We start from the raw sequence: 16,224 nt of genomic DNA, 5'->3' as shown, positions 1-16,224 counted from the left end.
TGACGTGATTGGCTATGGCAGAGGGCACATGGTCACTATAGAGTATAAATGCAAGGTATGCAGGTCCTGTGATGTGATTGGCTGTGGGAGAGAGCACATGGCCACCACAGAGTATGAATGTCACTGCCCCTGGGGTTGGTAGAAGATTCCTCTGCAGTCAATAAAGTAAGCTAATATGGCTGTTGATATATGTGTTGGTAGCTTTGCCAAAGCTAACAGCCAGTGGTATTCTTGGGATTGTCCTGAAGGCCCGCCCCTCAGAGTGCCTGCTAGCCAATCACAGGAGGTGGAACTATTTCAAAAAGGTTCATTTAATGTTTAAACACTGCCACCTAGGTGCCAGTGGTGATGCTGCACTCGTATTGCTTCTTTGATTTTTTTTTTGATACATTCCTTCTCACGACGCTAAGTCGCTTTTGTTCTGACGTTGATGGAGGTCCTCTCAGTCTTCTCCTTCAGCGCACTGCTACACCAGAAACCATGTTTCCACCTAGTTCGGTGTTTTCTGATTTTTGTACAGTCTTATTTTCTTCTGTAGGGCCTGAGGTGTTTTCTGTGCATTGCCTCAGCCTTGAACTGGTGAACACCACTTAGGGTGACCAGATAATCCATGTCAGGGAGGACACTCTGAGCCAGGACAGGATTTGTAAATGACCATTTCAATGAAAAGGACCTGGATCTCACTTGGGCACCGAGTTCTTGCTGCGTGCTGATTGGTCAGTCTCCTATAATCATGCACGTGTCACTAATGCTAATGTGAAACAGCTGGATGAGTCTTTCACTCAAGGAAACAAACCAGTCAAAGCACAAGAAGAGCTGAACTATTTAGCCAAACACAGGAGCCTTTGGGGTTTAAGGTAGTTTGTAAAACCTGAAGCAGCTCAAGGTGTCCAAGATGACGTGGATTATCTGGTCACCCTAACACCACTCCTACTGTATTATCTTTCCATAATACCCACTTAATCATCCACTGGTGATGTTGTATCATGCTTGCCTAGGTCCCGGCCTTGGTGCGCAGCTATAGTTAAACGTATATACGTTACAGTAAATTGATGCAAAAATCAGCTGTCAGTGCTAGTGGAACAAAATCGCGTACCTGCCGAGTCACGTGACCTCATAGCTCTGAAATGGGTCATAAATTTACCCAGCTGGATAAACACTAAGTGCGGTGAAAACACAAAGATGATATATAACTCTATTAAAAGATCATCGTTGTATAGCTCTGTCCTCCCGTCTCTCTCAAGCACCACCTCCCTCCGGAACCTGATCATTTTTTCTGGTTCCTTCCAGCGCCTCTTGGAGACTTGTTTGTGATTGGCTGGCTGATGTTAGCGGGTGAGCCCTGAATTAACGTTAGCTCCGCCTGTTACTAACTTCCAAAAAGAACACACGGTACCAGTGTAATTGTTTATCTGGGGATTATACATCATTTTGTTACCAGAGGACATTGTCGGCAGCATCCCAAAAGATGGAAACACAGTCTGTTTTTGGTATATCGCTTTCAGCGCATCGCTTTGGAACGCCGTCAACGTGCCCATTACGAAGTTTTTATTATAATCGATCCAAAATGTAAATGACTGGAGGAGCAGCAGGTGGCAACCTGTTTAAATGCAATCAGCACGTCAGAGGGAATCGATGGAAGGGCTTTTTAGCCGTTTTTTGGGCTGTTTTCAGTCCTAGATTCTGCACACTTTCCAGTCACTGCATCACTGCAAAGTGTAGAGTATTTTCCCAGCTGGAAAGACGTGCAAATGTCACCGTCTCGTTTTGTGTCATTAGTTGGAATGGTCAGGCAAAAAAAAAGCATGTTTTTTTTCGTGGAACTTTTGCTTTTCTTCGTGTTGTCCTCCTTTGTATCTTTTTTATATCGCTTCTTCTTATAATACCGTGCCGTTTATTGCACGGCTTGCCGCTTAATACCTCCAGCAGAGGTTTATCTCCAGAATATACCTCCCATATAGGGAGAAAACGCTAATAATTGCGATAAGGGGGCTTTAACATTAACCTGCTCTGACACGTAATTACCCCCGTCAACCCAATTCCCAATTACCACCGGCTCTTGCTCTGCTCTTGCCGTCGTGCACGTCCTCCAATCGCGCGCTTGGCATTTACGTGCGTGCGACGCGCGACTGCCAATACGAGCGCGACATTAAAGTGGTTAAGCTGCCCCTGGCCGAGAGCCTGACGCTGCGTAACGAGCGAGAGGGAGCCGCACGCACGCACGCACGGCGTCTTCGAGGCGCTCGCCGTCGCGATGGATGGTCCCGTCAGTGTCACCTCGAGATCCGCTGCCTTTGTTGGTATCCAAAGCGATGTAAAATTGAGAAAGCGAGGTCAGCCTGTCCCTGGAGCAATTGGGGTGAACAGGCAACCTTCTGATCTTGGCCTTATCTTCACTGGCTTGGTCTGTTCACTGTGTGAAATTACCTCCAGTAACCACTTTCACTCACCTTTTAGCCCTCATTAAGCATAAGGCCTGGAAACAGGAGTCCTGGCCGAGATAACAGCATGTATTTTAAATAAATATACCATATATAAGTTATAATAAATTTAACCCTTTTGCTGGCTTATATCCCATCTTGTTGGTTTGAGGGAACTGTTTCACTGAAAGTTATTTAAAAAAAAATCCATCTATATAAATACTTCTGTAAAAGAAAATACAATTGTTTTCCACTGCCTAAGAACAAAATAGTCCAGCATTTATGGCATATGATGCCGCTGATGCAGTCATCCATTAGAATCTGCACTGGTGAGGTTCCACTTCCTGTCTATTTGTCTAGGAGGAACCGCCTCTGTCTGTTTCCTCCAATGATTATCATGCCTGAGTTGTGTTATGGACCAATCATAATGCAGCATTCGCCAATATAGAGACAAAGTATGCCAATGAGTAACTTAATGATATCATTACTTCAAAGAATGAACCCAACGAAGGGAGTCTCAGCGGTAAAGAGATCACTCAAGAAGCTTTTTATTTGTATTTCACATACTTCCTAGGTAATTATAAGAACAAAAAACATGCAAAAACATGAACTATCTGTGGGTCCCCGAGGACCGGATTGAGAAACACTGCTCTACTGGTCAGTCCTTCAAGGATGTGATGGGGCATCATGAGACCCTCACCTCTACCTTTGAAGTAATTTCTATGACTTTGGGTAGAAATGGCTTGTAAACTAGAATCACCTTCCATCAGACACTGTCCTCATGGAAGGCCTCCTAGCGATACACAGGAAACACAGGTACCCTGTGGTTCTCTGCTTGATTTGATAAAGATCTAGGGGCTAGACTGCAATCACCCTGTATTATCAGGAGCCACTCGCACAATGGAGCGGGACTCCAGGGACTCTCCACTGATGTGAAATGTCGAGCTCACCGCACGGTGGCTGTCGGTGCGAGTTACATAAGGTGCGGGGTCCATGTGACCCCACTGTCATTAGACCCCCCCCTGAGCTGCATGGTAGAGCAAATGTTCCTGTCCAAGAGGCTACAAGTGTAAGGAAGTGTAAGGCAGGGGACAACCTAGGATGGGACGCCAACCCATCACAGGGCACACTCACACACCACTCACACCTAAGGGCAATTTGGCAAGTCCAGTTTACCTCAGTATGTTATTGGACTGGGGGGGGGGGGGACCATGCGAACGCCACACACATAGCCATGGTAGAGACTCGAACCCTGTACGGCAACAGCGCTAACCACTGTGCCACCATGCTGCCTGGCGATACACATCGTATACATACAGGACACTGTGATGAATTCTTTATGGATTTTCACAGTGGCGTACTGAGGTCCCTTGTCTGTTTAAATGCAATATTAATCCATGGAGTCTTTGCTAGGAGTGCGAGCTCTGTTCCTGGGAGTTCGAAACATTTAATCTTCTCTGAGATGCATTTGGACGGGGACTCCAGCCAAACTCCAAAGGGTTTTTTTGCTGCCCACATTCTGCTCTGTATTCAGAGCAAATTGTTCACTACATGTTTGAAAGAAAGTCAACTCTGGTTCTCTTTGAATTACTCTTAAAGTCTGTAAAGGTTAGAACCAGGGGCTAACGCTAACGCTCTTTTACGAAGTCTTATTACCCCGTACAGTAATTAGTTTAAGTAGCGTGTTCTCATTCATTGTCTTAAAATCAGACCCTAGTAAGAGGTTAGTCTCCCTGTTCACAAATCTCTAGTGACATTCCTGGTCGGAACAGGTGAACGGCTACACCAGAGCTGGAAACTACAGCAAATTGGCTATCTCAGTTACGCTAACAGCCCACGTCTAGATGTGCCTCAAGGAACATAAGGAAGATGAATCTATCTTGATGTCCAGGATTGATAATGAACTCTGCCACGTTAGCTGTCTGTGTCCAAGAGACCCAAATGATGTTACATTAGGGTGGGATGTTATACTTGGGTGGGATGTTACATTAGGGTGGGATGTTATACTTGGGTGGGATGTTATGCTGGGGTGGGATGTTATACTAGGGTGGGATGTTACATTAGGGTGGGATGTTACATTAGAGTGGGCTGCACAGCCTGGCGTTCCCTTTGCTCTGCAGTATTGCCTAGTTTCAGCCAGCATATCGCAAAGAGCACACGGCTGACAGACCTGCACAAGCGGAGCCCACGTGTGCCAGTCACTCCTCCTAAGCTGGTGCGATCGACACATAGTGGGAGGAAACCTCAAAATAGCATAATTGGCCATCCTAAATTGGGGGAAATTGTACTTTTTCAGTTTCAATTTTTTCCCACTTTGCTATTCTGTGTATAAAATATAAGGCCCCAATCCTGCCTTTATTATTGAACTGAGTGGATTTTCATTCTATTTCCTGTGCATTTATGTTTAAATTAAATATAGAATCAGCGATAAGAAATCATAAAGCACATAGAGCTTCACCAGTAGTGGATGTCGTGTTTAAAGTCAGTTATTAGTGCATGATTAGGATTATATGGCATTCCTGCTTAAGACCCCCCTGTGTTACAGATTCAGTCCTAACTCTGTATCTATGTTTGTGTACTAGAGGCCTAAGACCCTGCTGTACTTTCAGGACCAGTCAAACATCTTGACACACCTACTGAAATGACCCCAAACAGACCTTGGGGTTATGTAGTAAGTATTACTACGACAGATGACCTGCCCCCCCCCCCCACAATCCCCCAACCTGAACCTTATAGAGCTGGTCTGGGATGAGCTGCATCAAAGAGTCAGCGCAAAGTGGTCAACTTGTGCCCAGAACTCGTGGAAACTCCTTCAGGACTGTTGGAGAAGCATCCCAGGTGGAAGCTGGGTGAATGAATGCTGAGAGTCTGCAACGCTGTCGTCGATGCAAAAGGGGGATTGAATCATCTAAGGCTCGAGAAATTTTTGAGATGTTGAACATTTTTCTTGATCCTTATAGTACTTGATATTAATTTCTTCATTGCCTCGAGGCCTTTTCCTTTAAGGTGAATCGCTTAGCTAAGATAAAGGAAAATGCATTAGAAACTGGTGTGTCCAAACTTTTGCCTGCAGCTGCAGACATTCAATGCGTCCGACCCAGCATGTTGCTTTACACAGACGTTTGATGCGTCCCTCCACACCCTGTTTTGCATCACCGTCTGGCAGTTTCATAACAAACTCATGGTAAATTGATAAACCCCAGACCGTCCTCTCTGAAGAAAACATGGAAGGCATGGACGGCAGCAGGCATGAATGCATTACGGCAATTTCCCTGCTGGGGATTCATTAATCTACGTGCCGTATTGTTGCAGACATTGAATACTCTCCACGTACTCGACCGGATCTGCATAAAGCACTTATCTGCAACACAAACTCTAATTAACAGCTCCCGCTCGTTCTCGATTCGCTCTCGCATTCACGCAGAACACAGCAGGCCTCTGGAGAGCCGGTCGGGAAGGCCTTTGTCTGGTCGGGCCTTCTCTGGACATTTTTCTCTGTTTTTTTTTTTGAAAATGTGCTTCTATAATTAGTCCAGCTTTTTGCAATCACACCTAAAAAAGCCTCCAATTAGCGTGGGGGGGGTTGGTCTCCCCCTGCTCTCCTTCCACTAGAGTGTCATTTCATTTGCATTAGTTTATTCCATTAGCCTTTTTCCTCTTTCCTCTAGAGGACAGCCAGCGATTGGCCGCTAAGATCTGGGGAGATAATTGAATTCAAATACCTTCTGCTCCATGTCTGATTAAGGTATAAATACTCACTGCGTTCCATTTGCATGAACCGGTGATTGTTTCCGCTCTTTCTTTCGTCGCCTTCGTACAGCTGCCTGTTCTTTACCTTTCTTCTGTAAAGCAGATGGGTCTGTGATACAGTTACTTCAAGTCTCTAGCTCAGTCTTTCCCAATCCGGTCCGTAGGGACCCACAGACAGTCCACGTTTTTGCTCCCTCAAAGCTACCTGCCAGATAGTGCACTTTTTCAGGACCGGGTCTGGGAGCTGAGAGGGAGCAAAAACGTGGACGGATTCCCTGAGGACCAGATTAGGAACCACTGCTCTAGTTAATATATAGCATGTCTGAATGAAATGGCACTGAATGAAATTGTCAGAATGAAATGTTATGCAGCCATCTCTCCATCTTCTGAGGGTCATGATCCTGTCTCAGGCATCCTAGAGTGCAAGGCAGGGGTGCACATATGTGCATCATGGGTAATTTAGCGACAGCCAATGCTTGTCTACCTAGGGGTCAGAGGGCAAGGTGAGGCCATTTATTCAGCACCTCTGGAGCATTTTAAGGGATTAAAGGCCTTTGGTCAAGGACCCAGCAGACATGTGATTATTCAAGGTCAGGGCTCAAACTGGCCAACTTCTGAGCACAAGCGCAGAGGACTAATCCATGCCCCATGTATAGCTTTGGACCATGGGAGGAAACTGGAGGACCTAAAGGAAACCCAACGTACAACGTCTACACACACAGAGCGGAGAGAACCGGAGTCAAATTTCCTGCACGTGTGAAGACTTGGGCGATAAACCTGGTTCTCATTCTGATTCAGGGCCAGGATTCAGTCCACCAGCCCTGGAGGTCTGAGTTAACATACCGAGTGGTTACGCTGATCCCAGTGTGTCCAGTACACCTCAAATAAAATGGATCTCATGTCCATCCTCTGTCATGTACAGGACCTCAGAACCGTTTATAGGTTGTCTGTTCAAGTCCCCGGAAGAGCCAGACTTTCAATTCTCAATTTCTCCAAGGAATACCTGACCGTGTTTTCTCAAGAACGTGTTGCGTTGGGTAAAAGCATCTACAAAATAAAATCTGAATGCTTCTGGAACAGAGGTGGTCAGTCTTATCCAGAATGGACCTCTGTGTGTGCAGGTTTTTGCTGCAACTCCCTAATTAGATTACTAATTAGAGGACTGATTAGCTGAAGAGTCCTCGCACCTGGGTTTGAACAGATGATCTAAAGGTTATCCCAAGAACCTGCATACGCACTGGCTCTTTGCGGATAAGATTGGCGACTCCTGGTCTAGAATGTGCCGAGTGCCCTGGTTTGTGTTCATTTAAAGTCCTTCCTTGGAATGAGCCGATGGGTAACTGACCTGCCCTTTCAGTCCCTCAGCTCTGATGATTACGTTCCAGTTCTGATGGATGTTTAGCTGGAATATTTTATGGTCAAGCTTTATGGGCTGCCGCCGTGTCACAGATTCCTTCCTGTGCGACCCGACCTTGCTGCTCTCAATTACGACTTTGCGTGTCACGGCGACAGACGGTCCATCGCCAAAGATCTGTGGACAGATAGGGTTGGAGTTTCAAGCCACGTATTATACACAGTGAAATATTACATGCGACCATAAAACCACAAGGTCTGTGTGTATTGGAATCAACATGAACAGAATTATTTGACAGGGGCACTGGTGCATGGAATGAGTTTATTGGGACGCATGGGATACAACATGCTGAATGGGCAGTAGTGACATCCACGGCAGCCATTTTGGCTCTAACGACAAATAAAGCAGGACCATAAAGATTCTGTAGATTCTACTCTTTCCAAAAAAGCTCTTTATTGACCTTTATTTTTTGAGTGAGTGCATTGTATCTGTTTGGGCATTGGCATGCATGTACGTTGTTCGTATGTGACATTTATGATAAGCTATTTTATTCAGATTTTAGGTTGCCTTTTTGAAGAAATTGGCCAGGGGCAGCAGATGAAAATGATCTGATTGAGCAAACTAGCTCATTTGCAGTCTTTTTTCACTTACATTTATATTTACGGCATTTGGCAGACGCCCTTAACCAGAGCGACGTACATAAGTCCTTAGAAGTCTCGGTGGATACATTCTGATACTGGTTCAGTAGAACCCGACTAAGAATACTATCGCTCTAAAAAAACTCTGTTGGCAAGTAATACAATTACATATATATAGAGTATAACTCCGGAAGTGCTAATCCAAGTACTTCCAAAAGAGGTAGGTTTTTCGTCATCGTTTGAAGGCACCCAATGACTCAGCTGTTTGGACGTCTAGGAACATCGTTCCAGCACATTGGAAAACAAACAGAGGAGAATCTAGATGCAAGTCTTCCTTGCGCCTTGAGAGATAGAGGGATTAGTGGAGCGATGCTGAAGGAAGGGGGAGAGCGTGGCGCAGTGGGGGGGAGGTACGTCCTTTTAGGTAGGAGGGCGCTGGTCCATCTTCCAATATAAAAGATTTTCATTGTTGTATGTATTAAGCACAGGATGTATTAAATACAATTAAATTCTCACTTGCATCTCTACTTATCTTAGGTGACAATGATGATGTAAATAAATACAATGTATAGAGACAAAAATAAATGAATGACATTAAATAAATAACATGACATCGGCGGCAGTATTGACATGTAGCAGCTATAAGATCAGGGGTCACTGTCCATGTTAAACAAACCAACCAACAAACAAACAAATCAAGAGATAGACAGATAGATAGATAGATAGATAGATAGATTAAATAAAAATAAAAGGACTTATGCATCTTCAACAATTTATCAATTTTCGGTTTAGGAAGGGGGTATCCCGTGACCCCACCCTTCCCCTGAATATCCTTCGTCTCCCTCGATCTTGCAAAATTATACATCCTGACTGGCATCCCTCTAGGTGAGGTGTGCTGAGAAAAATGCAGCCGCTGGGTCACTGTGTGTTTGAGTTCTCCACAGAAGAATGGAAACTCTGTTTCAACCCCTCCATTCATCACCCTAATTTCAATTTATACCTATTTCCTTTATAATAGCAAGGGCTGAGGTTGACTGCACACACCGTACGCCTCTCCAACTTCTTAAGAAATCTTGCATCAGCCTAAGAATAGTTTCTGTGGAATTAAGATAATTAAAATTCAATATCTCTTTAAAACGCTTGTTTTAGTCTCTTCTTAACGTTCACAGGTCTGCGACGATTCAGTGGGCAAATCGGGAAAATTCAATCAGCGGCTTTTAGCGAGGAGGACGCTTTCTGATCCATTATAATGTTTCAATTGACAGGCATCTTTACTTAGAAACCGCCGTCTGATAAGAACTAAAATGAAGCTTTTTAAATGAAAGCTCGGGGTCCTTCTAATCTCATGTTGTAATTTTTCAACGTTTCTCCATATTTTTAACATTCTGTCTATGTCTGGAGCCCCAGTCTGCACCTGGTGATCTTTCTAAACATGAAATAAAAATTATTTCCCCGGGCAAATTTATTTTGTTAATTTTTATTTTTTAGACCTCCCCCCCCTCATAACTCAGTCATGCAAATCTGCACCACAATTGCGTGTAATTACTGGCTTCATAATTTCAATACATTCCTTTACCCTGGTTAATTTTGTAATGAACTGGAGAGACTGTCAAGGAGCTTAACTTGTGTCATTTCAAGCTACGATTTCATCTTGTTAATTTCTCTCTTGAGATCCTCACAAATATTAGCAGAAATTGCGATGTGACCCATCCATCCATCCATCCATCCATCCATTCTCCTGCAGTCCAAAAACAAGTGGTTAAGTAAACTGGCATATTTAAGCTATCCATGGACAGGCTGTAGGTAGGGTTATCAGACGGGCATGGGCACGGGCACCCAAGCAGGGGGCACAGCATTTTACAGGGGGCACTGAATTTCTAGCTATGTCCCTGTCTGTAGGCTGAGGTTCACTGTGGCCCAGCACTAGACAAGAAGATGGATGGATGGATGCATGGATTTTAAAGTGCCACTTAGATTATGGTGCACAGCACTGGACAAGAAGTTGGGAAATGGATGGATGGATTTAAAGTTGCGCTTAGGTTAGACACTGTGGCTGAATTTTCAAAGAGTCAAAGAGGGGAATCAAGCCACCCTTTATAGTCCGTCTGCGTGTTATATCACCGTCCCTGTCTGCTCCAAATGACACAGTGTCCCCCTGTAATCTTTTTGCAGTACTTTTGTTTAATGTTTATTAAGTACTCCGGCATTGATCTATGAGAACACGGCGAAGAACTCAATATATAGACCCTATGAGTTATTTAGTCTCATCATTGGAAAGCGTGTAATAACAATGGCCCCTTCAAAAGCCTCATGTAGACGGTCGAGTCAATTCAAGTCAGTGGAAGGAGAAGCCATCGAATTAGGTTATCAAGCTAGAGAGTGGCCCGAATGCATTCCCCACTGAACGGCACTCAGAATAATAAAATGAATATATTTATGCATTTATCAGCTGGATGTAGACGGTACATGGGGGCCATTTTGCTCCTGACCTCTTATATTAATATGAAAATGGTAAAATGGTTATTTAGGCCCAAGGGTACCAAACACAGGGTACACTAAGCTGGACAGTCTCTCAAAACAAAACCAGACCTGCACGACGGAGAAGGTATTCCATCCATGACTGTCACTTTCTTTGACATATTCTTCAGCGTTGTGTGGCGATTTAAGTTGATGTGGGTGAAAATTGAAAAGAAATAAGTGATAGTCTGTAGCAACTGAGCCAATGATCTCATCTACAGATACAGATGCCGGCATTCCTACAAGTCACACTTATAAGTCACACTTAAGTCACACATATCCCACCAGGGACTATTATGAATTATTGACTATTTGGGACTATTATTGGATTCACCATTCATGAGATCCATCCATCCGTTTCCCATGGCTGCATTCCCAACGCAGGCTTGCGGTGAGCCTGAAACTTACCCCAGGATCCTGTGTCACGTACATGTACAGTGACAGGTACCTGTAGGTACATTACTGTGTCACCATCGCAAGAGCGATAGCAAGCATACAAATAAGGACACTGTCATTGTGCATCTGCATTCACAGCACGTCCCTCTGTACACACATATAGCCTCAAACATTCAGTGCACAAGTGTAGCCCTGTACATTCCGTGCACATATATTGCCCTGTACCTTCTGTGCACATATATTGCCCTGTACCTTCTGTGCACATATATTGCCCTGTAGATTCTGTGCACGTGTAGCTCTGTACATTCTGTGCCCATATATTGCCCTGTACCTTCTGTGCACATATATTGCCCTGTAGCTTCTGTGCACATACATTGCCCTGTAGCTTCTGTGCACATATATTGCCCTGTACCTTCTGTGCACATATGTAGCCTCCTATACAGAAGGAAAAAAACCTGTTCACCTCTTGATTAAGCTCCCGGTTTTCCGCAACAAGCTGTGCCTTGCTAAAGCTGTCCTACAAATATTGCAGTTCTCTCAGTCCCATCAGCATGTAGAGTGAAGCTTCTCCGGCTCTCAAGCAGAGAGACCTCATTATCTTACAGTCACACAAGGCCTGGCTGGCCGGAGAAAGAACAGAGACAACGACAGACAATCTAAAGTTCAAATATCACTCTGTCTTGTATTATCACCCTCATTTTTTTTTGTTATCTCTCTCTTCATTAATATATTCTGAGATGTTACTGCTAACGAACCCTGATGTCTGAATGCAGTATTTTTAGGTTCGAATTTTAATGGCACCCCAGACATTTAAACTTACAGTGTAATTTCTGGAAGTCACCTCGGAATGATTCCACTGCAGAGCGGGAAATGAAATCCAGGTATTACTTAATGCAAAAAAGAATTGCAACCTTTCTGTGCTGTGGATAAAAGTGGCCGCCGAATAAATGAAATGTAAATATTTCAGACCCTGCTGTGGTATTTTCCCAGTTGAAGATATAACAGGACCTTGTATATTTATTCACATTTGCATGTTTATTATATGTTTACTGGTCAGTTCTGAGTTGGTGCCGCAGTTCTGTGTGATATTATGCTGCATCTAATATGGGTACAAGGATTCCATCTATCTGTCCGTCTTCCGAATGTTTATCCTGGTCTGGATTGCAAGGGCCTGGAGTTCATCCCAGGGAGTTTAGGGCCCCAGCTGGGGTGGACCCTGGCGGAGGTGCCGGTCTATTGCAGGTCATGCAGCAGTGATTGTGGCAAAAATTATCTATAACGTTCTTCATGATTGATGGACAGGTGGAGCGGAGATCATTCAAGGAGCCGCAGCTTCTGATCCATCCAGTGTTTTTTGAGATCACATAAAAGAAGTCGTCAAAAGCAGTATGCCCCCTCATCACAATCTTTTGTGAGGCTGCAGTTTCTCCTGAAAGGCATTCAAAGATATTTTTAAGGATTCTGCATCAATTGCTGTGAGCCGGCAAGCTCAGAAAGAAGAAAGAACCACGCGATGCGGAAATGGGCTTAACAGAAGATGCAGAGGGGAATGAAATTAAACGAAAGATCGAAGTGTGGAAATACCGGGGGCAGGACACGACGAAGCAAAACAAAAAGTTTTACAGGGTTTGGGAATAAGGGACAGGTGTACTGAATGACCCACCCCAGGACATCTCTACCCTCCCCCCACAACTTAGCTCACAGATAATTTCCTTTATTAATTCTTTTATCTGTGGCTTCCAGCTGGATTTCCGAATTGCGCCCATTTAGTCCTGAGCTGTGTGGCAGCGTTCTCCAGCCCAAACTGCCTACTAGAGAACTCCTAAAATCCCCCCTTAATCACATTTCCGTTTAAAGAACCTGACTCAATCAATCTGTGGACATTTGGTAAAATTGGATTTAGACGTGAGGATAAGAGGTGTGTCAGATGCTCAAAGGGGCATGACTGGCCCAGGAGTTTGCCGCATAGGGCTGAAACACACGCTGCAGGGTGTGCAATAGCAATCGCTTTGGTCCCTGTCCTACACTCACTTCGGCCTCTCGTTCCGTTTAACAAACCTGCATGGCATCTAATGCATTTAAAGCTTGCCCTACAGACTAACGTTACCCACTTTTGCAGAAATGCATAAAGGATTTAGCATCTATTATGCTCTTAAATAAAAAGGCACTTTCACTGAATCTCTATTAAATGACAGACAGCACCAAGCAGCCCAAGTGACTGGGTCCCTTTCAAACGATTTCTGTATATATTAGTGAATAAAAGCTTATAGTCCAGCTGTAAAGAATGAAAGTCACAGTACAATCACTCTTCTGTTCGGTGTAAAACCTTCATGTTAACCAACTAGTGTAAATTTAAGTTTGTGATTAAAATTTTAGAGCCAGAGAGCTTTTCCTGATAGATTTTAGCGCCAGGGGACAGTTAACATTTGAGGTACTGTAGCTGTGTTCTGCACTGTTTTATGTTAAATATGGATGTTTTGTATTGGAAATGTTTCTGCCAATGTTTTTTTGAGATCTGTTAAATTCCACCCTGAGGCTACAATTAATTAGCTGGAAAGGTTTAATAAACCCATTATTAGATGATCTTTTTTTTTTCCTGATCTGTGAAGGATGACGTCATGATAAGGGCATAGCTGATATCACGTCTAACTGTGCAAATGTATCAACAATAATAAGGTCCGAACTAATGCATTAATGAACCACCATGAGTGTAGCATACTTACGATGGATTGGTAACAAAAAGGTAAGTAAGAAGTATGTAAGTCATCTAAGTTTGAACGCAAGTATTCTTAATTTGATAGTGTATTGTGGTGTTTACCAATCCGGTCCTCATGGACCCACAGACGGTCCACGTTTTTGGTCCACCTCAGCAAAAATGTGGACTGTCTGGTAGGGAGCTGGGAGGGAGCAAAAATGTGGACTGTCTGGTAGGGAGCTGGGAGGGAGCAAAAATATGGACTGTCTGGTATTGAGCTGGGAGGGAGCAAAAATGTGGACTGTCTGGTAGGGAGCTGGGAGGGAGCAAAAACGTGGACCTTCAGTGGGACCCCGAGGACCGGGTTGGGAAACACTTGTGTACTGGATTGTCAATGAATGGATGGTATATCAGCATCAGAGGAGCCACAGCCTGGTGTCTTAGAAAGATTTTCTTTTTCTGGAAGTTGTCATTGTACAATCATGCCATATCATACCTGTTTGCCGTTTTTGGAGTCGATTTAAAAATCTGACCTTAAAAAATTTGAGAACAATATTAGCTGGAGGAAAAGCTTTGTGTTGATTTGCGCATCCACACATTTTCCACGTACAGTGTAACACCTGGAGTAGAAACCGCCAAGCAGCCGATTGTGACTGACAGGTCAATTTGCAGGGCATCTTCAGGCCGGAAGTTGTGTATCAAATTTGTCCTCCCTGGTTGGCAAAATCTACCACACAGCACCTCCCACAGTCAGCAAAATGTACCAAAGAAGGAGGTTAAAAATCTACCATTTTGTGACTCAGTAGCTTCCCAAATTATTGTTTTTGTAAAGGTAGCTCTCACTGTAAAAACGTTAAAAAAAGGTTATAGACCACTGACCCAGAGTGGGACATCAATTAGGGGACACCCAGGACAGGATGTCCAAATAACCACCATCAGAGGCGAGTAATTCAGGCCCAGAGAGTAAAAGTCCAGACCAGGATTTTGTCTCAACCCACCAGTTGAGTATAAAGAGTCACAGTCAACTGGTTGGTTGAAACAAAATCCTGGTCTGGACTTTTACTGCCTGGAGCTGGACTACCCACAAATAAACACACTCCTCACCGAATGATACGTTGGTCCGTGCCCTTCGTGCAGCTTATGCTTCTGTTAACATTGTTATGTAGCACCTTCTCTCAGGGCAGCAATTATAAATAATATTTGGATTAAAAATAGCCCCTCAGGTCCCGGCCCGAGGGGGGGGGCCACGCCACGCCGTATAGCTGGTACTGTAAGACGGTGTCCAGTTTCAGTTGCACTCGGTGTGGCGACTTAAGGTTGTCCGCAAACACGGGGAGAACATGCAGATTCCAGACATGTGAATCTGGGCTGTTTGGCAGGGGGTTGGGTGGAAGGCTGAAGGTTCCCAAGGACTGGGTTGGGAGACAATGATGTAAGGGACAAGGGGGCCACTCAATCCCCCCCCCCCTTAATTTTACCTATTGAAGTACCCCTGTAAAATGCTGCCCCCCTCCCCCCCCCCCCAAAATCTGCCAGGGTGTCCATACCCCTACTGTGGTCCTGTACAAGATTATGTTATTAAAATGATTATATTATTACTATGATTAGACCACCTCTCCTGCCTTAAGGTACTGCAAGGAATGAATCAATCCAATCAGAGGGAGGAAATGGGATTTAATTTTGTATTTACTTTGGGTAGTCCATTATGCTTTGGTATTGGGAAATTTAATAGCTTATAATTATTTATGCTAGCAGTTTCTGCCCCTGTAATGATAAGCAGCCTTGTTTAAAACAAGCACAGCACGTTAATTTAATAATGACACTTCATTTGACTTTTTGAGTTTTCATCCAGCTGCCTTTGGTCTCCACTTGTCCCATTTAGGGTCACAGGGGGTCTAGAGCCTATCCCAGAAGCTAAGGGTAAAAGGCAGGGAGCAGTTGAGAATGGGGCTCTCCGGTAACCCCAACTAACATCAGCATATTTTTGGACTGTGGAGGGGGGGGGGAATTAGAGTGCCAGGAGGAAACCCCATGATGACATGGGGAAAAATGCAAAGTCCATGCCAAGGCAGAGACTCGAACCCGGATCCCACAGTTACAGGACAACAGTGCTAACCACTGCACCACCGTGCCACCTCATAGCGGGCACACATTCCATCTCATTTTCTCATGAGACACACCAATGAGAGCAGAGCACAGGTACAGCCATTTAGCGATATAATACCTCATACGAACCGACTCATGGGATTTGAACCAACAACCTTCTGATCAAAGGTACAGGATCCCAACCAACAGAGTCACACACAACCCCATTAGCGCGCAGCTGTCGCCACAGCTGTGTTAGGCCAGGAGGGAAAAATAACAACACTTTATAGAAGATTTGATTTTACATTTAGTTTTGCTAGAAATGCAAAAAGTCAGGCCTCTTTGATTTGTGGGCATCCGCCAACACTA

This window comes from Paramormyrops kingsleyae, chromosome 24 (assembly GCF_048594095.1).
Source record: "Paramormyrops kingsleyae isolate MSU_618 chromosome 24, PKINGS_0.4, whole genome shotgun sequence".
Taxonomy (NCBI): Eukaryota; Metazoa; Chordata; class Actinopteri; order Osteoglossiformes; family Mormyridae; genus Paramormyrops; species Paramormyrops kingsleyae.
The sequence above is the reverse complement of the archived record's forward strand: the minus strand, read 5'-3'. Positions refer to the sequence as shown.